We start from the raw sequence: 26,094 nt of genomic DNA, 5'->3' as shown, positions 1-26,094 counted from the left end.
CCTCCTCACCCAACCCTACTCTACCCCCAGGCTCCCAGCCCAGGGACAGGCCCCTGGCTCAGGGTCTGCCCCGCAGGCCATTCTATGGCTCTTCCTTCCTTATGCAGACTATTGAAGTCTTACAACTCAGGTGTCAGATAAAGGTCCTCTCATTAGCAAGATACACTTCCTCATAAGATGGCCAGGGGATTATAAATACATTATTTTTTTCTGGTCCCACAAGTAAACAGGCAGATCTACTGTAGTGTGATCCCCTGTGTTAGAGGATCACAGAGAGGATCTTGGAACTTGGACTTAGGGAAGCAGAGCAGGAGTCCTGAGAAAAGTGACATCTAAAGTGTGATGGACGTTACGGCTGCCTTCTCAGCATCCATTGTTCAACCCTTGCTAACTGCTCTAATTTGATGGTAGAGGTTGGAGTGGAGGTGGGATACTTTTACCTCCTACACGAAGCCCACCAGCTTTGTGGGGAACAGTTCCAAACCCCCGACTCAAGTCTAAACTAAATAGTGTAATTTTATGCCTGCCAACCCAACCTCGCCACAGTTATTGGTTCAGGGGTGAGCGAGGACCTAAGCTGAGCCAGTAAGACAGAAGAAGATGTTGTGGAAAACAGGAGAGGAGAAGTAGGGGAAGGTCTAGAAAAGAAAGTGTCTTTTTTTTTAGTGGATGTAAATAAGGAAGTGCATAGGCTTAATTATTACTGTTGGCCCTCTGACCACCACAAGGACCACCAGTCTCAGCAGGAAGGCTATGTGGCCAGCAAAGTGAAGAGCTGGAAAGAAACTAAATCCTTCATTACCTGGTAGAGTTGCCGAACTGACCTCCGTGTTGTGAGCCTCTCTTGTATAGGGCAGTTTGGCTTGAGTTTTCTGTTACCTACAATCAAACCCAGCCTAACTGATACAGGTAAGATTAGATCAACAAGTAGATAGGCAAGTCCCAGACCTACAACTTAAAGTTCATTTAAATAAATATTTAGCAAATCTGTAAGGAAGAACTTTTTTCCTTAAGACTTTATAAGGAATCATAAAAAAAGAAAAAGATAGGTAAATTCATATATAAATTTTAAGCTCTACACAATAAAAAATAGCAAAAACATAAAAAAATACAGAATATGAAAAAATTGATATCATGTGTGACAGACTATCAGGTTATAAGTAAAATATAAAAGGAGCTTATTTAAATTTATTAGCTGAATTTCTTCACTCTGATAGATAAACGGTCAAAAAGCATGAACCAGCAATTCCCCCAAGGAGAAAAAACATAAACACCTGAGAAAATGTTCAGCCCTGGTGGTAATCAAAGAAATGCAAATTAAAGCAACCCTGAAATGTCATTTGACACCTACTAAATTAGCATCTTAAACAATGATGGGCCAGCAAGGTGACAGTGATATTGGCACACTCATTTATTTCAGGTGGTACCGCCTTTGAGCAAGCACTATGGTGACATGGAGGCACATTCGTGCCTTTTGACCCAGTAATTCCAGTTTTTGTAATTAGCACTAAGGAGGATAATTTGACAGAAGCAAAGATATACACTCAGCACCACTCTTCGGAGCCTTGGCGATTCAATTAAATTCAATTAGCATATATTTTACACCTTCCACCTGCCAAGCAGAGGCAACAGGGAATCAGAAATTAATAAGACACTGTATCTGACCTCAGGGGGCTCACAGTCTGGCAGAGGAGTCATGTAGGTAAATACGTGCATTACCAAACGGTTCGGTAAGTTCAGCAAAAAAACCACAGATGCAGTCAGATGAGTTAGACTTTTATGATGGGGGTGGGTGGGGAGGTGAGCAGAGAGCAGGCAGGGTTGAGAGAAGGCTTACGAAGGGGACAAGGTGAAACTGCAGTTGAAAAGGCACAGAGCGTCCAGTACTGTGGCAACAGAGATTGCAGGAGGAAGCTTGTGGAAAACCAAGATTTGTGGCAGAGTGGAAAAAGAATTTTACTGCCTTTGTTTGACATCTACAATAGCAAAAAAAAAGAAAAAAAGGAACATTCTTAAATCACCAACATTGGAAATATCTCTTTATGAATTATGACACACAGGGGATTATTATTCCACCATAAGAATGAAAATTGTGAAAATATATGAGACCCTTAAAAACGTTTACGATATTTAGGCAGGATACCTGGGGGGAAAGCAGCTGACCTTAACAGCCCTGAGCGTTGCTCCAAAATTCCCCTTTCTCCCTTTCTGCCTCAAATTTTTTAATTGAAATGTAATTCACATACTATAAAATTCACTCAAAGTATATAAGCCAGTGCTTTTTAAAAAAATAATATATGCATAAAGTTGTGCAAAAATCATCACTAATTCCAGAACACTTTCATCACCTGAAAATGGAACCCATTAGCAGTCACTCCTCATTCCTCCCAGCCTTTGGCGACCACTAATATCTACCTCCTGTGTCTATAAACTTGCCTAGTCCTCCACACGTAGCCCTTCGAGAAGCATCCCAAACCTCTGGTGTCCTCCGCAGGCCTGGGTAGGCAGGGGCGACACCTACTCGATGTTCTGGCCCCCGTGTGGATACTTGCCCTCTCCGGAGTGTAGCTGGCTGAATGCAAGTCAACACCACCCATTAAAGGCTCAGAGAGAACACAAGGGAATTCAACATAGACGCAAGTGAAACTGGAGACTCTGCTACAGGAACAGACAGCTCGCTCTGTGAGGTTCTCAAGGTCACCATGCTAACTTGAGCCCCTCCTCCCTGAGGTGAGCACTACCTTAGCTCCCAGCCCCCAGCTTCCTTCTTATATATTGAGAGCCAAGGGAGCAGGACCAGTGAAAACCAGCGCGAGGAGAAGATGAGGGCAGAGCAGCAAGCACAGCATCTGGGGAACACGTGCCAAGGAAACCCAGGAGTGCATTTTCATTTTTCTACTGCGGCATTTGCAGGAGGCATGGTTCCTGTGGTGGCTTGGCTCTGGCTGCCTTCACCAAGTTGATTAACTCTCTTCCTCTCCAGCCTTCTCTCCTGCAGGACATGGTTTTGTTCCTTTCTTGGAGACACTGAGTGTCAAAGCTCTAGCTCTCTATGGAAATGACCACAGATGGGTTTCCTTGCAATTTGTGTTTGTCATGTTTTCCTGACCAGTTAAGGAAGATACTGCATATTTGATGGTGGTTTGACATTTTTTGTCACCACAGCACATTTTCTTTGGTGGTCTCAGGGGTGAGAAGACCTTAACTCTTCCCAAACAAATAAAAGCAATAATTTATCGCCCCATCTCTCTCAGTCTCCTGATAGCTATGAAGCAAAGATGGGGATAAGCCAAAAACTGTCCTGTGCAGACACGGAGGCCGCTGGTGATGTGTTATGAGGAGCACTGACCAGGAGTTAGGTGGGTCTGGGTTTAACCTCTCTGTTCTTGGTTTTCTCATTGATAAAGTGAGGGTTGGGAGAGAAAGAGGTCCCAGCACTTGCCACTAAATTGAAATTCCATAGTTTCTCTAAATTAGCAAGGTGAGAACCAGGTCTCATTGTTTGGGAGATGTCTAGTCTCAGGGTCCTTGTGAGAGAGAAAAGGGGGGAGGGGAAGAAGAGGAGGGGGCAAAAAACAAGAGAGGAGTGGACCTACGGGAAAGGAGGGGAAGTTCGGGAGGTGATGGAAGGGAAGGGGACAAGAGGGGATGCGGAAAGACAGAAGGGAGGGGAGGGAAGGGGAGGCACAGGAGGGGAGGGAACCAAAGGAGGGAGGGAAGGGAACAGGTGGGGACAGAGGAGAAAGGAAAGGAGGGAAGGGGACAGATGGACAAGAGAGGAGAGGAAAGGAATGGAGGGGAAGGAACAGAAATATGGAGGGGACAGGAGGAGAGAAGAACGGCAAATGAATAAGACTTCATTGGAAAGAAGATGGGAAGAACGGAACTAACATTTCTGATGTCCTACTAGATATCACTTCTCCAAACCACCTCCAAAGTAGAATGCTGATACTGCCCTTTCACTAATGAGCACCTGAGATTTCAAATTCTTTGGTACCCTCTCCTGTATGTTGGATGAGCAATACTCCCTCCTGCAAGAGATTTCAGTGCAATTGGACAGGCTCTGCGACAAGCTGGGTGAAGTAATTTGCCCAAAGTCTTACACTGAGTTAATCATGACGCTGAAATTCAGACTCAGGTCTATCCAGTTCTGAGACTGTTCTTTCCACTTCTACTAGGCTGAGAAAGGAAAACACAAAGAGAAGTGAGGAAAGGTTTCAGAGTAGATACCTCTCCATGCACTTAATAAGAAATGGGCTAAGAAACCCACTCAATAAAATCCACCCTCAAAAAAGAAAAAAAGAGGAGGAAGGAAAGAGTAGGCTGAGTTAAGTAAAGCCTATTCAATTCAAGGGAAGAGATTTAAGATAAAGCCTCAGAGGCATTCCTGGGACAATAGACTTTTTCCATAATTAACGTCTCCCTCTGCACTGGGCTGGCAATGACTCTTTTTTTTTTTTTTTTTTTAATTTTTTTTTTTGGGGGTACACCAGGTTCAATCATCTGTTTTTATACACATATCCCCGTATTCCCTCCCTTCCTTGACTCCCCCCCCTCGAGTCCCCCCCACCCTCCCTGCCGCAGTCCTCTAAGGCATCTTCCATCCTCGAGTTGGACTCCCTTTGTTATACAACAACTTCCCACTGACTATTTTACAGTTGGTAGTATATATATGTCTGTGCTACTCTCTCGCTTTGTCTCAGTTTCCCCTTCACCCCCCGCCCCGTCCCATACCTCGAGTTCTCCAGTCCATTCTCTGTATCTGCATCCTTATTCTTGTCACTGAGTTCATCAGTACCATTTTTAGATTCCGTAAATGTGAGTTAGCATACAATATTTGTCCTTCTCTTTCTGACTTATGGCAATAACTCTTACTGCCTTATTCTTTAATAGTGACCTTGATGTAACAGTAATGCTTTTCATTTTACAGCACATTCACAATCTTTAAAACACTTCCACATTTATTATCCCTTTTGACCCTTCACATGATAATAACAATTATAATCGGCAGGAGGTCAAACAAAAATGTTGGGATAAAACCTCAGTTTGATTGTCATCCCTGCCACTCGTGAGCTGTGTGACCACAGACCGATTAATTAACCATTCTGTGCTTCAATCTTCTATCAGATGGAATAATGAAGGTGCCTATCTCATAAGGTTGTGGTGCGTATCCAAAGAGATAATACATGTCAAGTGTTGCTCAGCACAGTGTCAGTGCTTAAGAAACGCTAGCCAAGTATTACTTTTATACATGTTTGTCAGAAAAATTATCTGACATTTGAAAATCGGCAGAGAAGTTTACTGCGCCTTCTTTCAGTGCAGGAATGGGATAGATTTTCTACTGCACAGAGGCTAACTTGGAACTTTTTCTCTGATGAAGATGCAAATAATTTCTGTTTAATAGAGCAGATTAGCTTAAAGATGACAGTTTATTGTCCTGTTGGACATTAACCAGTTTTGTATTTAGCCTGGCAATCTTTTTGTTTTAATTTTCTATTAAATTGTATACACACACGCATCTCTCATGCCCTTTGGGCCAGTTTTAACATCTTCATGTTCTTCTCAATAAATAAAATCTTTGGCATGTATTTATATTATATTTGCCCAAGAGATATGATTTTACCCTTTTACATTGTAACATACTAGCTAGTACAGCTAGGCCTACCCCATTTACCTGAGGAACTCAGGAACGCAAAGAGATTTCTACTTGCCCAGAGTTAGGAGCAGAAGTTGGTTTTCTCAAATTCCAGTCCCATTCTACCTTATGCCTTGGCGCAAATGATATATGAAAATAGAACAATAACAATAAAGAATATAAGGCCTCCGCTTCTCTTAGGCTTCAGCAGTTTCCGGGCTATCTTCACAGCCGTCACTCAATCAAAGATGAACGTGAGAAACGCCATGGGAAGCTGCTTTCAAGATGTTCTGCTTCTCTAAATGGTTTTCAAACCCATAAAGGAAAAGAACACTCTTTACAGACAGCAATGGTCTAGAACAGGGATGAGGTGGGGAATCCATTAGTTCCCTAACCTAGTTAATGGGAAATCAAAATTGTTCTATGCAAAATAAATTTAATCTATATCGATTAGGTAGAGGCAGACAGGGCCGCATCTATCTTGGAATTTGAGCAGACTCAGCGTCTCTGAAAATTTTATATTGTCTTTTCTTGGCATGAGAGGAAAGTAAGCTTTCAGAATTAGAGGGTAATTCAGAGTGATCCCTGTGCCAGTGGGCTGAACTTGCTGCAATGCCTTTAACGCGGAAAGCAACCAAACCTAGTGGTGCTCAGAATCCGCGGCCCAGGCCGTTCTGGGAGGCAGAAGCAGCAAGCAGAGCAGAGGGTAGGAAGGTGAGTGTGAAACCAGGGTTACTTTAAATGAAGCAGTGCCTGAAGCAAGTGAAAGGAGCCCTCTGTAAATTTACTACAACTGTGGGTTTATTAAAATTACATAAATGAAGAGGGGTTTTGGTGTTTTAAAAATTCCACCAACACTGCATTTTGGCACAGTTGGCTGCTCGTCTGTGCAATTCTTTCGTCTCCCATTTTCCCTGGATTTCCTATCCCTCGAGCTGCTCCTTCCCAGTTTCCTGATTGTTTGCCCTAAATTCCTCAATGGCAACTCACACAAGAGTCATTCATTCCTTGGCCCTATCCTTTCCCCTCTGCCTGATTTAAAAGTCATCCACAGACTGACGCTTCCTGAATGTTATCTACAGCCTCAACCTCTTGCCTGAACTTAGAACTAACATATCCAGTGGCATATGTGAAATCTCCATTGGATGAACTTAAAATTCATATGTTCAGAACAGAGTTTTGATTCTGTCCCTTCACACCACAGCCCTGTCCCTGAAAAGAACAGCTTCCAGGTTAGGGCCTTTGCACAAGCTCTTCCCTGGGCATGGAACACTCTTCTCCCAATCATTTAATGGAAAGCTCCTCCCTGTTATTCAGATCTTGTCCAAACACCACTTCCTTCATGGAGCTGCCCCTGAGCCCCCACTGAAGCAGCACCTCCCTTCCCCAGCACCACTAGTCTTGGAGATAATCTGGAAATTGCTCTGTAACCTCATATTTACCACTATATGGAATTCTATTACTTAAGTGTTGACTTGTTTCTTGTCACCCCCACCTCGCAGTTCTGCCCCCCACCCCAACAGAAAATAAGCCTCACGGGAGCTGGGACTCATATGTCTTAATCTCTGCTATTCCACCAACATCGAGACACTCAACAAATTGTTATTGAATGCGTATGTACATGAACAAATGCATCTCTGGAGGTCTGTTTTCCTGTAAAACCCAAGGGTAATTATCACAAAAAGCATGCGTGATGACTGGGAAGGAAGAAGACATCAGTGCAGGCACGACCTTGAATTTCTAAATCGATTCGGGGTTAGTAAATGCCATTGGGATGGTGAGGAGAGCAGAGGATGTGTGTAGGGGTTGTGGGGGGAGGAACGGTGATCAAATAGAAGAACATAAGGAAGTGAATTGTTTACTTTCCAGACTTTGAGATTCCAATAATTCCTAAATGTCCAGGAAAACGAAGAGGTTGACGTAGACTAATCATTTTATTTTTATTTTGCCAAGTAAAAATATTAAGTGGAAAAGTTATCATCTACTTTCACCATCACCATCATAAAATAAAGAACATTTTATTTCCAAAAAAGTAGGAAAGATGTAAATTTCACTTTTTTTTTTTTCAAACAGAATAAACTAGGTTTTATGTAAACTTCCTTTATTGACTTATTTCTCTCATTGCTTTATGGTCCTTTAGAAATGTCACCACTGACACTGCGGGGAACCATTGACTTAAATGACAGTTCAAAGTCAATGGGCAATCACTGGGAAGTTTCCCAAGTCTGTACTTCTCAACATGTCTGTGGCCAAGTAAAGCTCTCCGATAAATATTCTCTGCTAGGGTATTGTAATGTGCACATGTCCTCAGAAACTTGGCATTGAAATGTTAATTATCCTCATACATTAATCAATAATAAAGCCAGGCGTACAAAAAAAGGTATGATATCTGAAATAAACAAATGAATATGTGTGCATGCGTGCACGGGTGTGTGAGTGTCCATGTGTGTGTATAAGGCACTAAGGAAGAAACTGGTGGTGGATCAATAGAGTTGTAATATGTAAAAACGATCACTAGTGCCTACTAAAAATAATGACCAAGACATCTCATATCATGGTTACATTACATAGAATACAAAATAGAATTTCCTTTCATTTTACTGTAAATTGTTTTAAAAATAAATATTTTTTGAAAGAATACGATTAAAAGGTACACACAATGGAGGCAACTGAAAAAAAAATGTTTAGTCTCTTGGGGAAACTAAGGAAACAAAACCACGTGAGGCAGATGATATCAAGGGTTATTCACATTTACTGCTGCACCAATTTCTTCGGGAATAACACCCATGTGAGAAGGAAAATATATTTTGAAAATGGAAATGTGAATAATTTCCTCAGATGACTTACCTCACATGAAAAGAGAAAAATCTGCTTGCAGAGAATACGCAGAGCACGAATCACAGGGAGTAGAAACAAATTGTAAAGGGAGAAGAAGAGAAAGATCTGGGCAGAGGAGGGATCAGCCAGCCTGTATGGGAAAGAAGCTGGGGTGGCTGGGACATGTGTCACACACAGCCCATTAGATGCCACTTTAAGAAATTAATAATTCAGGGCTCAGGGGGAGCATTGGGTGACTGTAGTCATACACATAAGCAAATAACAATAAGGACAAAGTGTTCTGGTCCTTTCATTGACCTAGGGGCTCCTGGAGGGCAGTAAACAGGGACCTGGTGTCTGGCTCTCTAGACAGACAACAATAATAGGAGACAACAATCATAAGAGGAATATTGGTTCCAATCTGGAACTCTAGCTCAGCAGGGGCCAGCCACATAACCCACTCCAGTCAAGAAGTAAGAAAACTCAATTAGCAGCTGTCTCCCCACCCCCTCTGATGAGGGAAAGGAGTAGAATTTTCGCCCACACACTCTCTAAGCCATAGCAGTGTCTTTTGAGCTTCTGAACAGCAGTCAGGAAATGAGGCTGTTCAGTAAGTTGATACTGTGAACCACAGGTCCCCTGAAGAGATTAAGAGGAAAATAATACTAGTAGATAGATTTGAATTCCCAATAAAAACAAAGCTATTCTTCCTACTTAGTTCTAGTAGAAATTGTCGTATTTTAAATAAACACTGCCCTACATTTGTGATTTAGAATCAAATTCAAAATCTTACCTTTTGATGCAACAAGCAGGCAGGTCTTTTTCTGGTACTTGGGACAAACAAAGTTGGTACCAAGTTTCCTGGACCAGAGAATGTCCGCCCAACGCGCTCCTCCTGGAAACATCTTGAAAACAAAATGGCTCCCAGGCCCTCTGGTTTCCCTTGGGTACGGCAGTCAGAGCCCCTTGGGGGCTGAAATCCTGCATTGCTGTTGGAGATATATTCCCAAGCAGAAGAGAATAGACACAGGGACCCTGATTTAATTGAATTTTAATAAAAAGGTTGCAAAGACTCCTCTATCATTTTCTTTCTCCGGGTCTTAGTTTCTGCACATGGGATCTTCCTTGAGGCACGTGGAATCTTTCGCTCCGGGACGCGGGCTTCTCTCTAGTTGTGGTGTGGGCTCCATAGTTTGTGGCACACACACTCTCTAGTTGAGACTTGCAAGCTGAGTTGCCCCAGGACACGTGGGATTTTAGTTCCCTGACCAGAGATAGAACTCACCTTCCCTGCGTTGTAAGGCAGATTCTTTACCACTGGACCACCAGGGATGTCCCATGATTTCTATCCTTTTTTGCTTCCAGGTTCATGTCAGCTGAATTCAGGTTAGTCTTTCACTCACAGAGTGAGTCGCTATGAAGAGGCGGGGACTGAAGGAGATAGAAGGTGCCGGGAGACCTGGATTTAGTCAGCCTGTACCAGTGGCCAGCTGTGTGTTGGTGGTGGTCATGTGGTGGTCACTTACCTTCTCTGCACTTTCATTTCCTGGGCTGGATAATTAGGATATTGATGATCTTTAAGGTTCTTTCTAGTTCCAAAATAATATGATTTGATATTTATAACTCTGTGTGATTGGACACAAAGTTTGAATAGGTCTGTTACCCAAGAATAAACTGGTGATATCATGCAGTTATTCGAAATGACCAAGATAACTAGATTAAAAAAATGCTTGACTGATTATTTCAGCAACCTTAACACTGACTGGCTTGACCATGAAGCTGTCCTTTTGATTGCTTAAAATAGCTTTAAAAAATAAGAATAGCTATCCATTGGTCTCCATCACATAATCTGATCTTGTTTATGGATATCTTGAAACACATATCCCACAGGGTTATTTTGTAAACTCTGCCCTATAGCACAGCATTTTTGCTGCATCCTGGATGGTGCTTCTGGTTCTATTTTACAACTCTTCCTTCTCTGCCCACTCCCTAAATGTTACTTCTTCAGCACTCCTCAGAACTTTTCCTCTCTTATTTTATTTGCCTTCTTTGGATGATTTCACCCTCAGCCAACATTAGTGTGTGGTAAATGTTAACAAACAGCTCTTCCAGGGGGATGAAAAAGCCCAGATTTGTAGTGTTTGCTGATTGCTGTGGTGTAATGCTCTCACCACTGTTGATTTCAAGCTACCAATCATTGTGGAGTTGGGAATTGATGCACAAAATCAGCCCTTACCAGCTGTATAAGCCCACTGCAACACACCACCGCACCCATCACTGCTACTACCACCTACGGGATGAAATCCCTCCTCTCTCTCTCTCCTCTCTCTCTCTCATTTGTACCAAACTCAAGTCTACTTGAATGCCATATCTTCTTAACATCATCAAAGGCAAAATAGACACACAATCTTCCCATAAACTTTTTCTTGTATTTGAAGTTTCTTACGGTAACCATGGATGAGTGATTTACCCAGCCTATGGGAAATATGCTAACCTTGAGCTATTGTGTGAATGCATCTTTTGAGCAACAGAATAAGACCACAGGCTGGTGGGAGGGTATGGAGTTTTTCCCAGCAGAGAATAGATATTTCTGCTCCATCATCCTCTGAAGTGGTTTCTCTTGGGACAAGAAATGGGGGGTGGGGGTGAGGGGAATGCTATGAACTAGAGAGGGAGAGAAAGATCTAGGGCCTAAGACCCGCTGAGTCTGAACCTCAGATACAGAGAAGCCTAGAGTTGTTCTACAAGAGGAGCAACTGCGGAGGTCACATGGAGGCAGTGAATGGTAACACCAAGTTTCTGATGTAGGAGCAACATGGAGGCTGGAAAAGCAAGGCCAAAAAAAAAAAAAAAAAAAATGGGGCAGCGGGGGACGGGAAGCAACTTCTCGAGATGCCAGACTAAGGCAGCAAATGGGGACCTGGTTAGTCCCTAGAGGGCACATCCCCCATTTCCAAGGCTGGAATGGGGGTCCATAGGCAGCAATACCAGTGAAGTCATCTGATCCCCAAGGGCAGGGATCTCAGAAGCTACATCAACAGTAGCAGCAGCAGCAGCAATGAAGCAGCAAGATTAGAAGGTTAGAGGCGAAGAACCCAAGGGACTGAGAGGCGTTCTAAGACACAGTCAGAAATCACAAAAAAAGACACTCTGACAGGAGCTGGTTTCCAGCAAGTAGTTCCAGCGCAGGCTCTATGCTATAAGAATTTAGATAGACTAAGGAAGAATCACTTTCTGTTGTAGTCACAGGCTGGTGGGGCCAGGGTAACCGTCTAGATTACATTTATTTCCATCTAGACCAGACCATTTACCCCAATGCCCAAGCCTGACAAGTAGGAGTCATTCTGCATTATCTGACCTGCCGTGGATAATCAGCCACACATACCATCAGTGCATCACCCACATTTTCTTGAATCCTTTTTTTCCCTTTTCATTCTTAGAGTCATTCCTTCAATTCAGGCCTTCATCCTGTCTCACGTGGATTTCTCCAAGAACCTCCCAACTAGTCTCCCCAATTTCTGCCTTGCTTCCTCCAATCAGCCCATCTACCGCATTGCTGCAGAGTGATCTTCAAACAAAAACTTGTTCAAGTCACTCCTTTGCTAAAAATACTTCAGGATGAAATCCAGCCCCCTCAGGATGGTGTATGAGAGCCTTCATGGTCTTCCTAGGTTCATCTCATTCTCCCCTCCTCTTACTTCCAATACACAGAGTCAGTTGGGTATGGGAAGATGCTTTGGATCTTTTCCTTACCTTCTTTTTTATCTTAATAACGTGGTTTTAAACGTTCATGCCTTTTATTATTGGTGGGAATGCACATTGGTGTAGCCACTATGGAAATAGTATGGAGAGTCTCAAAAATTTAAAAATAGAACTACCATATGATCCAGCTATCCCACTTTTGGATATTTATCCAAAGAATACAAGACACTAATTTGAAAAGATATATGCAACCCTATGTTCATTGCAGCATTATTTACAATAGCCAAGCTATAAAAGCAACCCAAGTGCCCATCAATGGATGAATGGATAAAGAAGATGTGGCATATATACGAGGGTGAGTCAAAAATTATGCCATCCTCGCATATATGCCATAAAATGATGAAATCTTGCCATTTGCAACAACATGGATGGACCTTGAGGGTTCTATGCCAAGTGAAGTAAGTCAGAGGGAGAAAGACAAATACTGTAGGATTTCACCCATGTGGAAAAAAACAAAACAAAACAAAATAAATGAACAAATCAAATCCAACAACAACAAACATGTAGATACAGAGAACAGAGCAGTGGTTACCAGAGGGGACGGCGTGGTGAGTGGCAGGGTAAGGGGGATCAACTGTATGGTGACAGATGGAATCGAAATATTTGGTGGTGAGCACGTGGCAGAGATACAGAAGTAGAACTATAGTGTTGTGCACGTGAAATTTATGTAATGTTATAAACCCACGTTACCTCAATTTTTAAGAATTGAAAACAAAACGAGGGCAAAACTCTCATATTTTCTTCCATTATGCCACTCTCTTCTGGCTTTCCTCTCACATCTCTGGTTGTTCCTTCTCACTTTCTTCTTCCTCTACCCATCCCTTAAGTGTTGATTTTCCCCAGGTTTCTTTCCTCAGCTCACTTTTCTCTCTTCCTGGAAAATGAAACTCATTTCTGGGGCATCTGCTTCCATCTAATGCTGAATGCTCTTAAATCTTTGCCTCCATATAAGACTGTACTTCTCAACACCTCTACACTATGTCTCTTAGCTATATTAAACTCTATATGTCTGAAACAGAGGTCTCCCACCTTCAGATGAGCTTTCCCTCCTATATTCTCTCTCTCAGTTTATGTCTCTGGAAATTGTATCAGTTATTTACCTAACAAATCACCCCCAAATGGTGGCTTAATATCACAGTCATGTGTTATGGCTCACAAGTCAATGGGTCAGCTGGGCATTTCTGCTGACCTGAGCCAGACTTAGCTGATCCTGGCTGGGCTCTCTCCTGTCTGGAGCCTCAGGTGGGACAGCTGGGCTAACTGGGCACATATGGTCTCTCACCCTCCACCAAGTCAGCCTAGGTTTATTCACGTGGCAGAGTTCCAAGAGAGAAATCAAAAACTATTCAAGGCTTCTGGAAGACTAAGATTCGAATGAATACAATATCCCTTTCATTGTAACCTACTGGCCAGAAGTCACAAAGCCAGCCCAAGCTCGAGGGATGGAGAAATATACACCAGCTCTTGATGGAAGAAGCTGCAAAGTCAAATTTTAAGTGGTATGGATACACAGAGTGATGGAGAAGTGCAGTGATTTTTCAATCTACCACAGAAGTAATCCCAGATACTTCCATAATGATAATGTACTGGTGGTGGTGGCGGTGATGGCAGCTAAAGTTTACTGAGTGCCTAGCATGTACTTTGCTCTGAGCTGATCTCAAGGAAAAGACAAATCCTGCATTGTGTTCAAAGTTATTCATTAAAATAATCTTTTATTTTATTTATAAGAAAATTTCAACTTCACGATATGATACAGAATATGTGTACATTTAGTCAACTTATTTCATAAGGATTAAATCAAAACAAAATACTTGTCTTTTAATGGTACCTTTGATTTACTAATTCCTTGTCCTGAGCTGGACTAACTATAGCTCTAAAGACTTTCTCGATATTTTCACCTATACTTTTCATCAGCTAAATATGGGCAAAGAAAATTGAAATGTAATCTTATTATCTTCAGTAAAGCACAGATTTATTGTAAGTACACATTAGCGAATACTTTCATATTCACCAAAATACTGCATCTAGAATAGAATATAAAACTTATATGTAGGGACTTACCTGGTGGCTCAGTGGTTGAGAATCCGCCTGCCAATGCAGGGGACACAGGTTTGATCCCTGGGCTGGGAAGATCCCCCATGCTGCAGAGCAACTAAACCCATGCACCGCAACTACTGAGCCTGCGTGCTGCAACTACTGAAGCCCGCGCGCCTAGAGCCCATGCTCTGCAACAAGAGAAGCCACTGCAATGAGAAGCCTGTGCACGACAACGAAGAGTAGCCCCTGCTCACCACGACTAGAAAAAGCCTGCGTGCAGCAACAGAGAGCCAAATACAGCCAAAAATAATAATGATAATAATAAAAAAAACCTTATATATATTCCACAATTATATGTATTCACAAAGAAAATAATAGAAAAGTGCTCAGACTCTCATTCTTGAAAGTTTAATAATAATAAACACTTTTTAATAATAAAGAAATTGTAGCCTCTGGTTTTATCTTTAATTTTAATCAAGGCTAACTCAAATATATTTGGGGTTTATATTAACTTTTTTCCGTATAGGTACTTTTCACTATCTCATTTAGTCCTCACAGTAACTCTAGAAGGAAGTTATTTTTATTAACTCCTTAATTTAGAGTTAAAGTAATAGAAGTTTAGCATGGTAAAATGTGTAGCTCAAGGTCACACAGCTAGTAAATGATAGGGTCAGTGTTTGAGTTCACGTAGTCTGACTCCAGTGCCACTCTTAGACAAAATGCTAAGTTGGCACCTCCCTCTCCTTACTCCCCATTGATCTGCCAGTTCTACCTCTTTCTCCTTTACTGACCTAACCCACATATCCAACCCACTGGCCCTGAGTTTGTTCAGGCTTTCTTAAACTCTTGTCTAGATTATTCCTTTAGCTTTCTGATTAGTTTCCTTATTTTTAGTCCTCCAGCTAAAGTACAAATCTGATAACTTCCCTCACTTATTTAAAAGATTGTGAGGAGTAACATACAAATTAAAACTAGAATGTGATTCCACTATTCTATTAGTCAGCTTACCTGTGCCATGACAAGATACAACAGACTGAGTGGTTTAAACAAGACATTTGTTTCCTCCCAGTTCTAGAGACTGGAAGTTCAAGATCAAGTTTCCAGCAGTGTTTGTTTCTGATGAGGACGCTTCCTGGCTTGCAGTCAGCTACCTTCTCACTGTGTCTTCACATGGATTTTCCTGTGTGTGTGCAGAGAGAGAGGGGTCTCTGGTGTCTTCTATTCTTATATGGACATCAGTCCTATTATAGATTAGGGCCCCCCTTTTATGACCCAACTTAACCTTAATTACTTCTGTAAAGATTCTAGCTCCAAATATAGTGAGATTGGGGGATTAGGGCTTCACTATATGAATTTGAGGGTGAGACAAAATTCAGTCCATAACAATTTTACACACACACACACACACACACACACACACTGGAATGGCTAAAATGAAAAGGAATATATCAGTTGTTGGAAACTGAAACAGCTGGTAGTCTCATACACTGCTGCTGGGGTTTTAAATTAGTCCAATCACTTTGTAAAACTGGCAGAATCCAATAAAGCTGAATATATACTCAGCTTATGACCCAGAGATTCCACACCTGGGTATTTTATCCAGTGGAAATGTACACATATACTTACCAAAAGACAGGTACAAGAATATTCACAACTTCCCAGAACCCCTGCCGCCAGTGCCCCTGTCTCCTTGGTGAGCCACAGCTGCCCCCCACCTCTGCAGGCAACCCTCCAACACCAGCAGATATCTTTCGAGTGCCCCTGTCTCCTCAGTGAGCCACAGCTACCCCTCACCTCTGCAGGCAACCCTCCAACACCAGCAGGACAGCTGTGAATGGTCAGTTGAAGAAAAGCGTAAGAAAAGCACAAGGAGGCAGAGGCTGGAAGCTGAGCAGGTGATACCCGGCATCGTGATTTTTATGCAGTAAAAGGAAAATGGAAGATGTGACCCATCTCTGTGTCTTGGTGTCCTGTGACTTCTGCTTCACTGTTCATTAAGAGTGAAATTCCTGCCTTGTTGACAGATGGGAGACAACCCCACTTTGGTAGACCATGAAGCAACTGCACTGGACTGAATATTCGTCTAATCCAATACTTGGACATTAGTCTGAGGCTTGGACAGTCTTCTATAAACACCTCTATCACCAGGACAAGCAACCCCAAAAGCTTGGACAACCATGAGGAAACAAAGAAACACCATGCAGGCAAAGGAGCAGGAAAAAAACCCACAAGACCAAATAAATGAGGAGGAAATAGGAAGAATGCCTGAAAAAGAATTTAGAGTAATGATAGTAAAAATGATACAAAATCTCGATAACAAAATAGAGAAAGTACAAGAAACAGTTCATAAGAACTCAGAAAAACAAACAGCAATGGATAACAAAATAACTGAAATTAAAAATACTCTAGATGCTATAACCAGCAGAATGACTGAGGCAGAAGAACGAATAAGTGAGTTGGAAGATAGAATGGGAGAAATAAACGCCACAGAGCAGGAAAAAGATAAAAAAATAAAAAGACTAGAAGACAGCTTCAGAGACCTCAGTGATAACCTTAAACGTACCAACATTCGAATTATAGGCATCCCAGAAGAAGAAGAAAACAAGAAAGGGTCTGAGAAAATATTTGAAGAGGTTCTAGTGGAAAACTTCCCCAACATGGGAAAGGAAATAATTCACCAAGTCCAAGAAGCACAGAGAGTCCCATACAGAATAAACCCAAGGAGAAATACACCAAGACACATATTAATCAAACTAACGACAATTCAACACAAAGAAAAAATATTAAAAGCAGCAAGAGAAAAGCAACAAACAACATATAAGGGAAAACCCATCAGGATAACAGCTGACCTTTCTACAGAAACTCTGCAGGCCAGAAGGGAATGGCAGGATATCCTGAAAGTCCTGAAAGAGAGAAACCTACAGCCAAGAATACTCTACCCAGCAAGAATCTCATTCAGATTTGAGGGAGAAATCAAAAGCTTTCCAGACAAGCAAAAGTTAAGAGAATTCAGCACCACCAAACCAGCCTTACAACAAGTGCTAAAGGAACTTCTCTAAGTAGGAAACACAAGAAAAGGAAAACACCTACAAATACAAACCCAAAACAATTAAGAAAATGGTAATTGGAACACACATGTCAATAATCACTTTAAATGTAAATGGACTAAATGCTCCAACCAAAAGACACAGACTGGCTGAATGGATACAAAAACAAGACCCTTCTATATGCTGCCTACAAGAAACCCACTTCAGACCAAGGGATACATATAGACTGAAAGTGAAGGGATGGAAAAAGATATTCCATGCAAATGGAAGTCAAAAGAAAGCTGGAGTAGCAATACTCATATCAGACAAATTAGACTTGAAAGTAAAGACTATTAAAAGAGACAAGGAAGGGCACTACATAATGATCAAGGGATCCATCCAAGAAGAACATATCACAATGGTAAATATCTATGCCCCCAATATAGGAGCACCTCAATACATAAGGCAAATGCTAACAGCTATAAAAGGGGACATCGACAGTAACACAATAATAGTGGGAGACTTGAACACCCCACTTACATCAATGGACAGATCATCCAAACAGAAAATAAATAAAGACACACAAGCATTAAATGACACATTAGACCATCTCGACTTAATTGATATTTATAGGACATTCCATCCAAAAACGACAGACTACACTTTCTTCTCAAGTGCACACGGAACATTTTCCAGGATAGATCACATCTTGGGTCACAAATCAAACCTCAGCAAATTCAAGAAAATTGAAATCATATCAAGCATCTTCTCAGACCACAACGCCATGAGACTAGATATCAATTACAGGAAAAAAACTGCAAAAAATACAAACACATGGAGGCTAAACAATTCACTCTTAAACAACCAAGGAATCACCACAGAAATCAAAGAGGAAATCAAAAAATATCTAGAAACAAATGACAACGAAAACACAACAACCCAAAACCTATGGGACGCAGCAAAAGCAGTTCTAAGAGGGAAGTTTATAGCAATACAGTCCTACCTTAAGAAACAAGAAAATGATCGAATAAACAACCTAACCTTACACCTCAAACAACTAGAGAAAGAAGAACAAAGAAACCCCAAAGCGAGCAGAAGGAAAGAAATCATAAAGATCAGAGCAGAAATAAATGAAAAAGAAAGGAAAGAAACCATAAGAAAAATCAATAAAACTAAAAGCTGGTTCTTTGAGAAGATTAACAAAATTGATAAACCATTAGCCAGACTCATCAAGAAAAAAAGGGAGAAGATGCAAATCAACAGAATTAGAAATGAAAAAGGAGAAGTCACAACGGACACCTCAGAAATACAAAACATCATGAGAGACTACTACAAGCAACTATATGCCAATCAATTGGATAACCTGGAAGAAATGGATACATTCTTAGAAAAATACAATCTTTCAAGACTGAACCAGGAAGAAATAGAAACCATGAACAGACCAATCACAAGTACAGAAATTGAGGCAGTGATTAAAAATCTCCCAACACACAAAAGCCCAGGACCAGATGGATTCACAGGCGAATTCTATCAAACATTTCGAGAAGAGTTAACACCTATCCTTCTCAAACTCTTCCAAAATATTGCAGAAGGCGGAGCACTCCCAAACTCATTCTATGAGGCTACCATCACCCTGATACCAAAACCAGGCAAAGATGTCACAAAAAAAGAAAACTACAGACCAATATCACTGATGAATATAGATGCAAAAATCCTCAACAAAATACTAGCTAACAGACTGCAACAGCACATCAAAAAAATCATACACCACAATCAAGTGGGGTTTATCCCTGGGATGCAAGGATTCTTCAATATACGCAAATCAATCAACGTGATACATCATATCAACAAATTGAAGGATAAAAACCATATGATCATTTCAATAGATGCAGAAAAAGCTTTTGACAAAGTTCAACATCCATTTATGATAAAAGCTCTCCAGAAAATGGGCATAGAAGGAAATTACCTCAACATCATAAAAGCCATATATGACAAACCAAAAGCCAACATTGTTCTCAATGGAGAAAAACTGGAAGAATTCCCTCTAAGAACAGGAACAAGACAAGGGTGTCCACTCTCACCACTGTTATTCAACATAGTGTTGGAAGTCTTAGCCACAGCAATCAGAGAAGAAAAAGAAATTAAAGGAATCCAAATTGCAAAAGAAGAAGTAAAATTATCACTCTTTGCAGATGACATGATACTATATATAGAAAACCCGAAAGACTCTACCAGAAAACTGCTAGCACTCATTGATGAGTTTAGTAAAGTAGCAGGATACAAAATTAATGCACAGAAATCTCTTGCATTCCTATACACTAACAACGGAAGAGCAGAAAGAGAAATGAAGGAAACTCTCCCATTCACCATTGCAACAAAAAGAATAAAATACCTAGGAATAAACCTGCCTAAGGAGGCAAAAGATCTGTATGCAGAAAACTTTAAGACATTGATGAAAGAAATCAAAGACGACACAAACAGATGGAGGGACATACCATGTTCCTGGATTGGAAGAATCAACATCGTGAAAATGACTGTACTACCCAAAGCAATTTACAGATTTAATGCAATCCCGATCAGATTACCAATGGCATTTTTCACAGAACTAGAGCAAGAAATCTTACGATTTGTATGGAAACGCAAAAGACCCCGAATAGCCAAAGCAATCTTGAGAAGGAAAAATGGAGTAGGTGGAATCAGGCTTCCTGACTTCAAACTATACTACAAGGCCATAGTGATCAAGACAGTATGGTACTGGCACAAAAATAGAAAAGAAGATCAATGGAATAGAATAGAGAACTCAGAAGTAAGCCCAAACACATATGGGCACCTTATCTTTGACAAAGGAGGCACGAGTATACAATGGAAAAAAGACAGCCTCTTCAATAAGTGGTGCTGGGAAAATTGGACAGCAACATGTAAAAGAATGAAATTAGAACACTTCCTAACACCATCCACAAAAATAAACTCCAAATGGATTAAAGACCTACATGTAAGGCCAGACACTATAAAACTCCTAGAGGAAAACATAGGCAGAACACTCTTTGACATACATCAAAGCAACATCCTTTTTGACCCACCTCCTAGAATCATGGAAATAAAATCAAGAATAAATGAATGGGACCTCATGAAACTTAAAAGCTTTTGCACAGCAAAAGAAACCATAAACAAGACTAAAAGGCAACCCTCAGAATGGGAAAAAATAATTGCCTATGAAACAACGGACAAAGGATTAACCTCCAAAATATACAAGCAGCTCATGCAGCTTCATACCAAAAAAGCAAATAACCCAATCCACAAATGGGCAGAAGACCTAAATAGACATTTCTCCAAAGAAGACATACAGATGGCCAACAAACACATGAAAAGATGCTCAACATCACTCATCATCAGAGAAATGCAAGTCAAAGCCACAATGAGGTATCACCTCACACCAATCAGAATGGCCATCATCACAAAGTCTGGAAACAACAAATGTTGGAGAGGGTGTGGAGAAAAGGGAACTCTCCTGCACTGTTGGTGGGACTGTAAGTTGGTACAGCCACTATGGAAAACAATTTGGAGGTTCCTTAAAAAACTACAAATAGAACTACCATATGATCCAGTAATCCCACTCCTGGGCATATACCCAAAGAAAACCATAATCCCAAAAGAAACTTGTACCATCATGTTTATTGCAGCACTCTTTACAATAGCCAGGACATGGAAGCAACCTAAATGCCCATCAACAAATGAATGGATACAGAAGATGTGGCATATATATACAATGGAATATTACTCAGCTATAAAAAGGGATGAGATGGAGCTATATGTCATGAGGTGGATAGAACTACAATCTGTCATACATAGTGAAGTAAGTCAGAAAGAGAAGGACAAATATTGTATGCTAACTCACATATACGGAATCTAAAAATGGTACTGATGAACTCAGTGACAAGAACAAGGAAGCAGATACAGAGAATGGACTGGAGAACTCGAGGTATGGGAGGGGGCGGGGGGTGAAGGGGAAACTGAGAAGAAGCGAGAGAGTAGCACAGACATATATATACTACCAAGTGTAAAATAGTCAGTGGGAAGTTGTTGTATAACAAAGGGAGTCCAACTCGAGGATGGAAGATGCCCTAGAGGACTGGGGCAGGGAGGGTGGGGGGGACTCGAGGGGGGGGGGCGTCAAGGAAGGGAGGGAATATGGGGATATGTGTATAAAAACAGTTGATTGAACCTGGTGTACCCCCAAAAAAATAAAATAAAATAAAATAAAATAAAAAAAAAAAAAAAAAAAAGATATCTTTCTATTTAAAAAAAAAAAAAAAAAAAAAAAAAAAAAAAAAAAGAATATTCACAGTAGCAGTATTCATAAGAGCATCAAACTGAAAAGAACTCAAATATTGATACATGAGAGAAAGGATAAATAAGTTATGGCAAATTCATAAAATAGGATACTGTACATCCATGAGATTGAATGAACCACACCTCCACAAGACAGAATAGATGGTGCTCAGAAACACAGTGCTGACTGGTGGAAGACACAGAAGGCTACATACTTTACAATTCCACTTAAATAATGTTCAAAACAGGCACAACAAATCTATCGTGTTAGAAGTCAGGCCAGTGGTCCCCCTTCTAGAGTGAAGTAGTGACTGGAAGGGAACAAGAAGGGGCTTCAGGGGTTTTGGTTATGTTATGACCTAGTTTCTGGCTACACAACTGTGTTCAGGTCATAAAAATTCATCCAGCTGAACACTTATCATATGTATTTTTTTTTGCATGTATTTTATACTTCAATAAAAATTTTTCTTAAAAAACAAGTATTCTAAAGACTCCATATCAACCCAATATAAAGTTCCAATACTTTAGCCTGGCCTAAAGTCCTCCATGACCTGGTCCCAGGCCAATGTCTCCAGCCCTATCTGTACTACTCCTGGACTAAACTCCAGCCAAAACAAGCCATCACCAATACCTACAATGCATTGTGCTCTTTTGCTCTTTCATGATTTCCCCCTGCCTGCATCCCCTCCTCACTTCATCTAACTGGTAAACTCCTTTCTCAACTTTAAAAGTCAGCTGAGACCTCATTCTCCACCAGGAAGTTTTTCCTCATCCCACTCAACCCAGGCTGAGATACAAGTCTCTGCTCTGTCCTCCTTCAACATTCTATGTATTGTACTTGTACCCTTAGTACATCGCACTGTCATTTTTGGTTGATATATCTGTTTTCACTGCTGCACGGTGAGTGTGATGAGTACAAGGGCTGTGTCCTTTATCTCTGCATTCACAGAAACTAAGGTAGCGTCCAGCACATAGCAAATACCCAATGAACAGCAAATGAATTAGTAAAGGGATTAATGAAATTCAGCTTGCATCTTGATTTGGGCACAGAATTTTTCTTTAGTCATTCTAGCAAAAAAAAAAAAAAAGAAAGATAGAAAGAAAGAAAGAAAAGAAAAGAAAGAAAGAGAGAGAAAGAGAGAAACGAATTTGGCAGCATAGATTATACCTTGCCCCAAATTTAGTTTGCAGTGAGTGCTTTGTTCCCCCTGAACACTAATGTCAGGGAAACCAAACACACATTTCTTAAAATATGTAACATTGCCCATTCCCTAAAGACTCCAACTGCACAAAATGACTGCATTCCTCTGGAATATGGGTGAAGTGTTAATGTTCTTGGTTGGCTTGAAACTCAAGAAATTCCTCTCACATCTAGATTGGCCATGTTTCTTGGTGGATCTGCCAAAAATTCCTCAGATATCCCGGTCTGGGATTTATGGACTGAGAGGTTTATGATATTTTAGAGTGTAGAAGAGGTTATTGTTTTACATATTAGACAAGTCAAGTAAATGCAGCGAACTCTGATTGGGCTGGAGGCCCAAAAAGTGAACCCAGTTGACAATAGTCATTTTCTGTGCGAGTTTCAAACAGGCTTAAACGAGGGCAAAACGCTAAGCAGTGATCATTCTCAACAATGTTTATTCCCACTTTTGAGCTTGGGTGAGAGCTATGGGTCCATAATAGAAAGCAAGAAAAGGTATTAATGATGAAAGGTGGGATGATGAGGATATTGCCATGGTAACGATTTATGGTAAATAAGGGTATACAATGTGCAACAGAACAAGCACAGATGTGAAACCTGACCTCAAACTGCTTATCACCCAAAAATGTTAAGGTAAAGATAAAGAGGTAGTAGTCTAACTATTCTAAATATGTGTACAACGTGGGTGCTGTACCTACACCTACCTTTAGGTCATTTGCTCACCCCCTCTTCATGAGGACTTCTCATCCACTCCACCTGCAGGCTTGTTTGTACTGTCCCTGACTCTAGCCATCCTCTTTAGCCACAGATGATAGGCTCAGACATGGACACCTGACTCAAGCTGGACCAGTCAGATACTCAGGATTTGGAATTGAGCTGCAGTTAAACCAGAGCTCCAAACCAGAGGACATGCAGTGCTGCCTGCCCAACTATTTGGGGTGCAAAGGAGTGGGGAAGCAGAGAAAAGTGGATGGCAGGGAGAAAGAAGAGATACAATAAATTATCATGGCGAGAAGAAAGATCAGCTCCTGGTGCCTTTCATATTTCTGTTTCCAATCTTCTGGAAAGATCTGATACATTCCCTACCTAAGTCTGGCCAGATCTTTATGACAAAACTCCAAGTTTTGTTCATGTTGTTTTGGGTGGATATCTGAGGTTCCAGGACTAGGACACAAGTCCTCCGGTATTTGGGCACGTCTGTCTCACTCTCCCAGTGCCTTGGGGAAAGGAGAGAAGGTGCTAGTAAGCCCAGCTCTCAGGTGAGTGGGGTTGCCCTGCAGCAATCCAAGTCCACAGCCATTACCCACTGGAGTTTCAGCTCTGAGTGCCGGGGCTTGCAAGCTGCTGGTTTGTCGGGGTGCTAAAGTGGTTCCTTAAAAAGGCAGCAAGACACCGTGAATGATGATATTTGAGTGTCAACAACACAAAATTAAGCCTGTGGAAAATTTTAATTATGATAACTAACACAGGAAATTGCATTTATGTATGGAAACTAAATTTAGAAGCCTGGACATATTGACAAGATCCACGTAAATCACCCATGCCAGGTGCCAGGAAGTAACTGCAGTAGAGGGACTGCAAGGCAGGCAGGCCGGTTGGCTCTCCTAAAGTCTGAAGAAAGAAAAAGGGCTTTCTCTCGGTAAATTATTTTTTTTAGAAATCTTATCTTCCAGGATTAGAGAGAATTAACAGATTTTGAAAGAATCATTTCCCAGGCGGTGTCTATTCTTTCCCTGCTTTGTGTTCGTAAACAAGGAAAGGGTGTGGTCAGGATTTGGATTTGCTCTGGGCGGTGTTTATGCAGCCCGGCCAGCTGCTCGAGGCAGGACCCAGTGGAAAAGGGGAAGCGTGAGAGTGGGTGAGGGGACATCTCCGTGCCCCCTGCTCTTAGGGTTCCCTGCTTCCCACAGCGCTCCTCTTCAGCTTCAAGTTCTAAATTGGGGTCAGAGGCAGAGGGGTGGCATTAATGGTGATTGAGTAGGGCAGGGATGTTGGAGTTGGGCAGACATGTTTAAAGACCCGGTACTGTGACCAGTGCCGCCCTCAGAGCCAGGCAAGTGGGCCCTCTGCCCTGGGCCGTGAGCTCCAGAGGGCCCCACAGTGGCCCTCCTCAAGGCATGCTTCACCCCATGGAGTGAAGGTCAAAAACCAGGTCAAAAAAACATGCCCACCAGAGCCCATATCCCCCCATCTAGACCATCACAAGATACCAGAACTCCCCTGCCAATAGCCCTGCACCTGCTTCCAGGACCTGTGCAGGCCTCTCCCAGGCGTGTCCTCCCTGGGGTGTGTATCCCCTAGGTTTCAGGGTGGCTTAGGGGCAGCTGTTTGTAGGGAGTGTGGACAGGAGTAGGTCATGCACACTGGGGTATCTGTATGTGAGTTTCAGGGGTGAGAAGAGAGGGGGCACTGGGCCGGGGACTGGGGTATGACTCTCTGTGGACCACCTCTTCTGGCTCAGACCAAGAAGTCTGAAAATTCTAAATATGAATCTGGTCTTCCAGGTTGTTTTGAAGGTTTATCTTTGAAAACAAGGGAAGAGAATACATTTTATTTCACTTTGGTTTGATGTAAAAGCTTTGCCATGGAATGTGGGTCTCTAATTGTACTCTTGCTTCCGGTCCCCCAAATGTTAGGGGTGGGCCATGCCACCACTTCAGCACTGTGTGACCTTCAATACATTACTCACCTCTGAGCCTCAACTCCCTTCTCTGCAAAATGAAGGCAATATCAGTAGTAGTTATTTTGAGAATTTAAAATGTCATGAGACTCGAGGATGGAAGATGCCTTAGAGGACTGGGACGGGGAGGGTGGGGGGGACTTGAGGGAGGGTGGGGGGGGAGTCAAGGGAGGGAGGGAATACGGGGATATGTGTATAAAAACAGATGATTGAACTTGGTGTACCTGCCCCAAAAATAATAAATAAATAAATAAATAAATAAATAAATAAATAAATAAATGTCATGAGTTTAATTATTGTTATATGCCCTCTGCAAGTTACTTCATCTCAGTGTGCTTCAGTTTTCTCATCTGTCAAGTGGGAGGGTACTAACAGTACCTGTCTTATAGGTTGTTATCAGTTAATGCATGTAAAAGTCTTAGAACAGTGTCTGGGGCATAGTAAATGCTATGTAAGTGTTAGTTGTTGCTGTTATTATCATCTACTGCCCACTCTCACCACCTGGCTGATTGGATTAAAGGAAACCACATATGCAGTGTGTAGGTCACAGTGAAACACGCCTCTGCCACATTTTTGAGTTACTTTGAGACTTGTCTCATACTCCAGA

The sequence above is a fragment of the Hippopotamus amphibius genome, chromosome 7 (assembly GCF_030028045.1).
Source record: "Hippopotamus amphibius kiboko isolate mHipAmp2 chromosome 7, mHipAmp2.hap2, whole genome shotgun sequence".
Taxonomy (NCBI): domain Eukaryota; kingdom Metazoa; phylum Chordata; class Mammalia; order Artiodactyla; family Hippopotamidae; genus Hippopotamus; species Hippopotamus amphibius.
Note: the sequence above shows the minus strand (reverse complement) of the source record.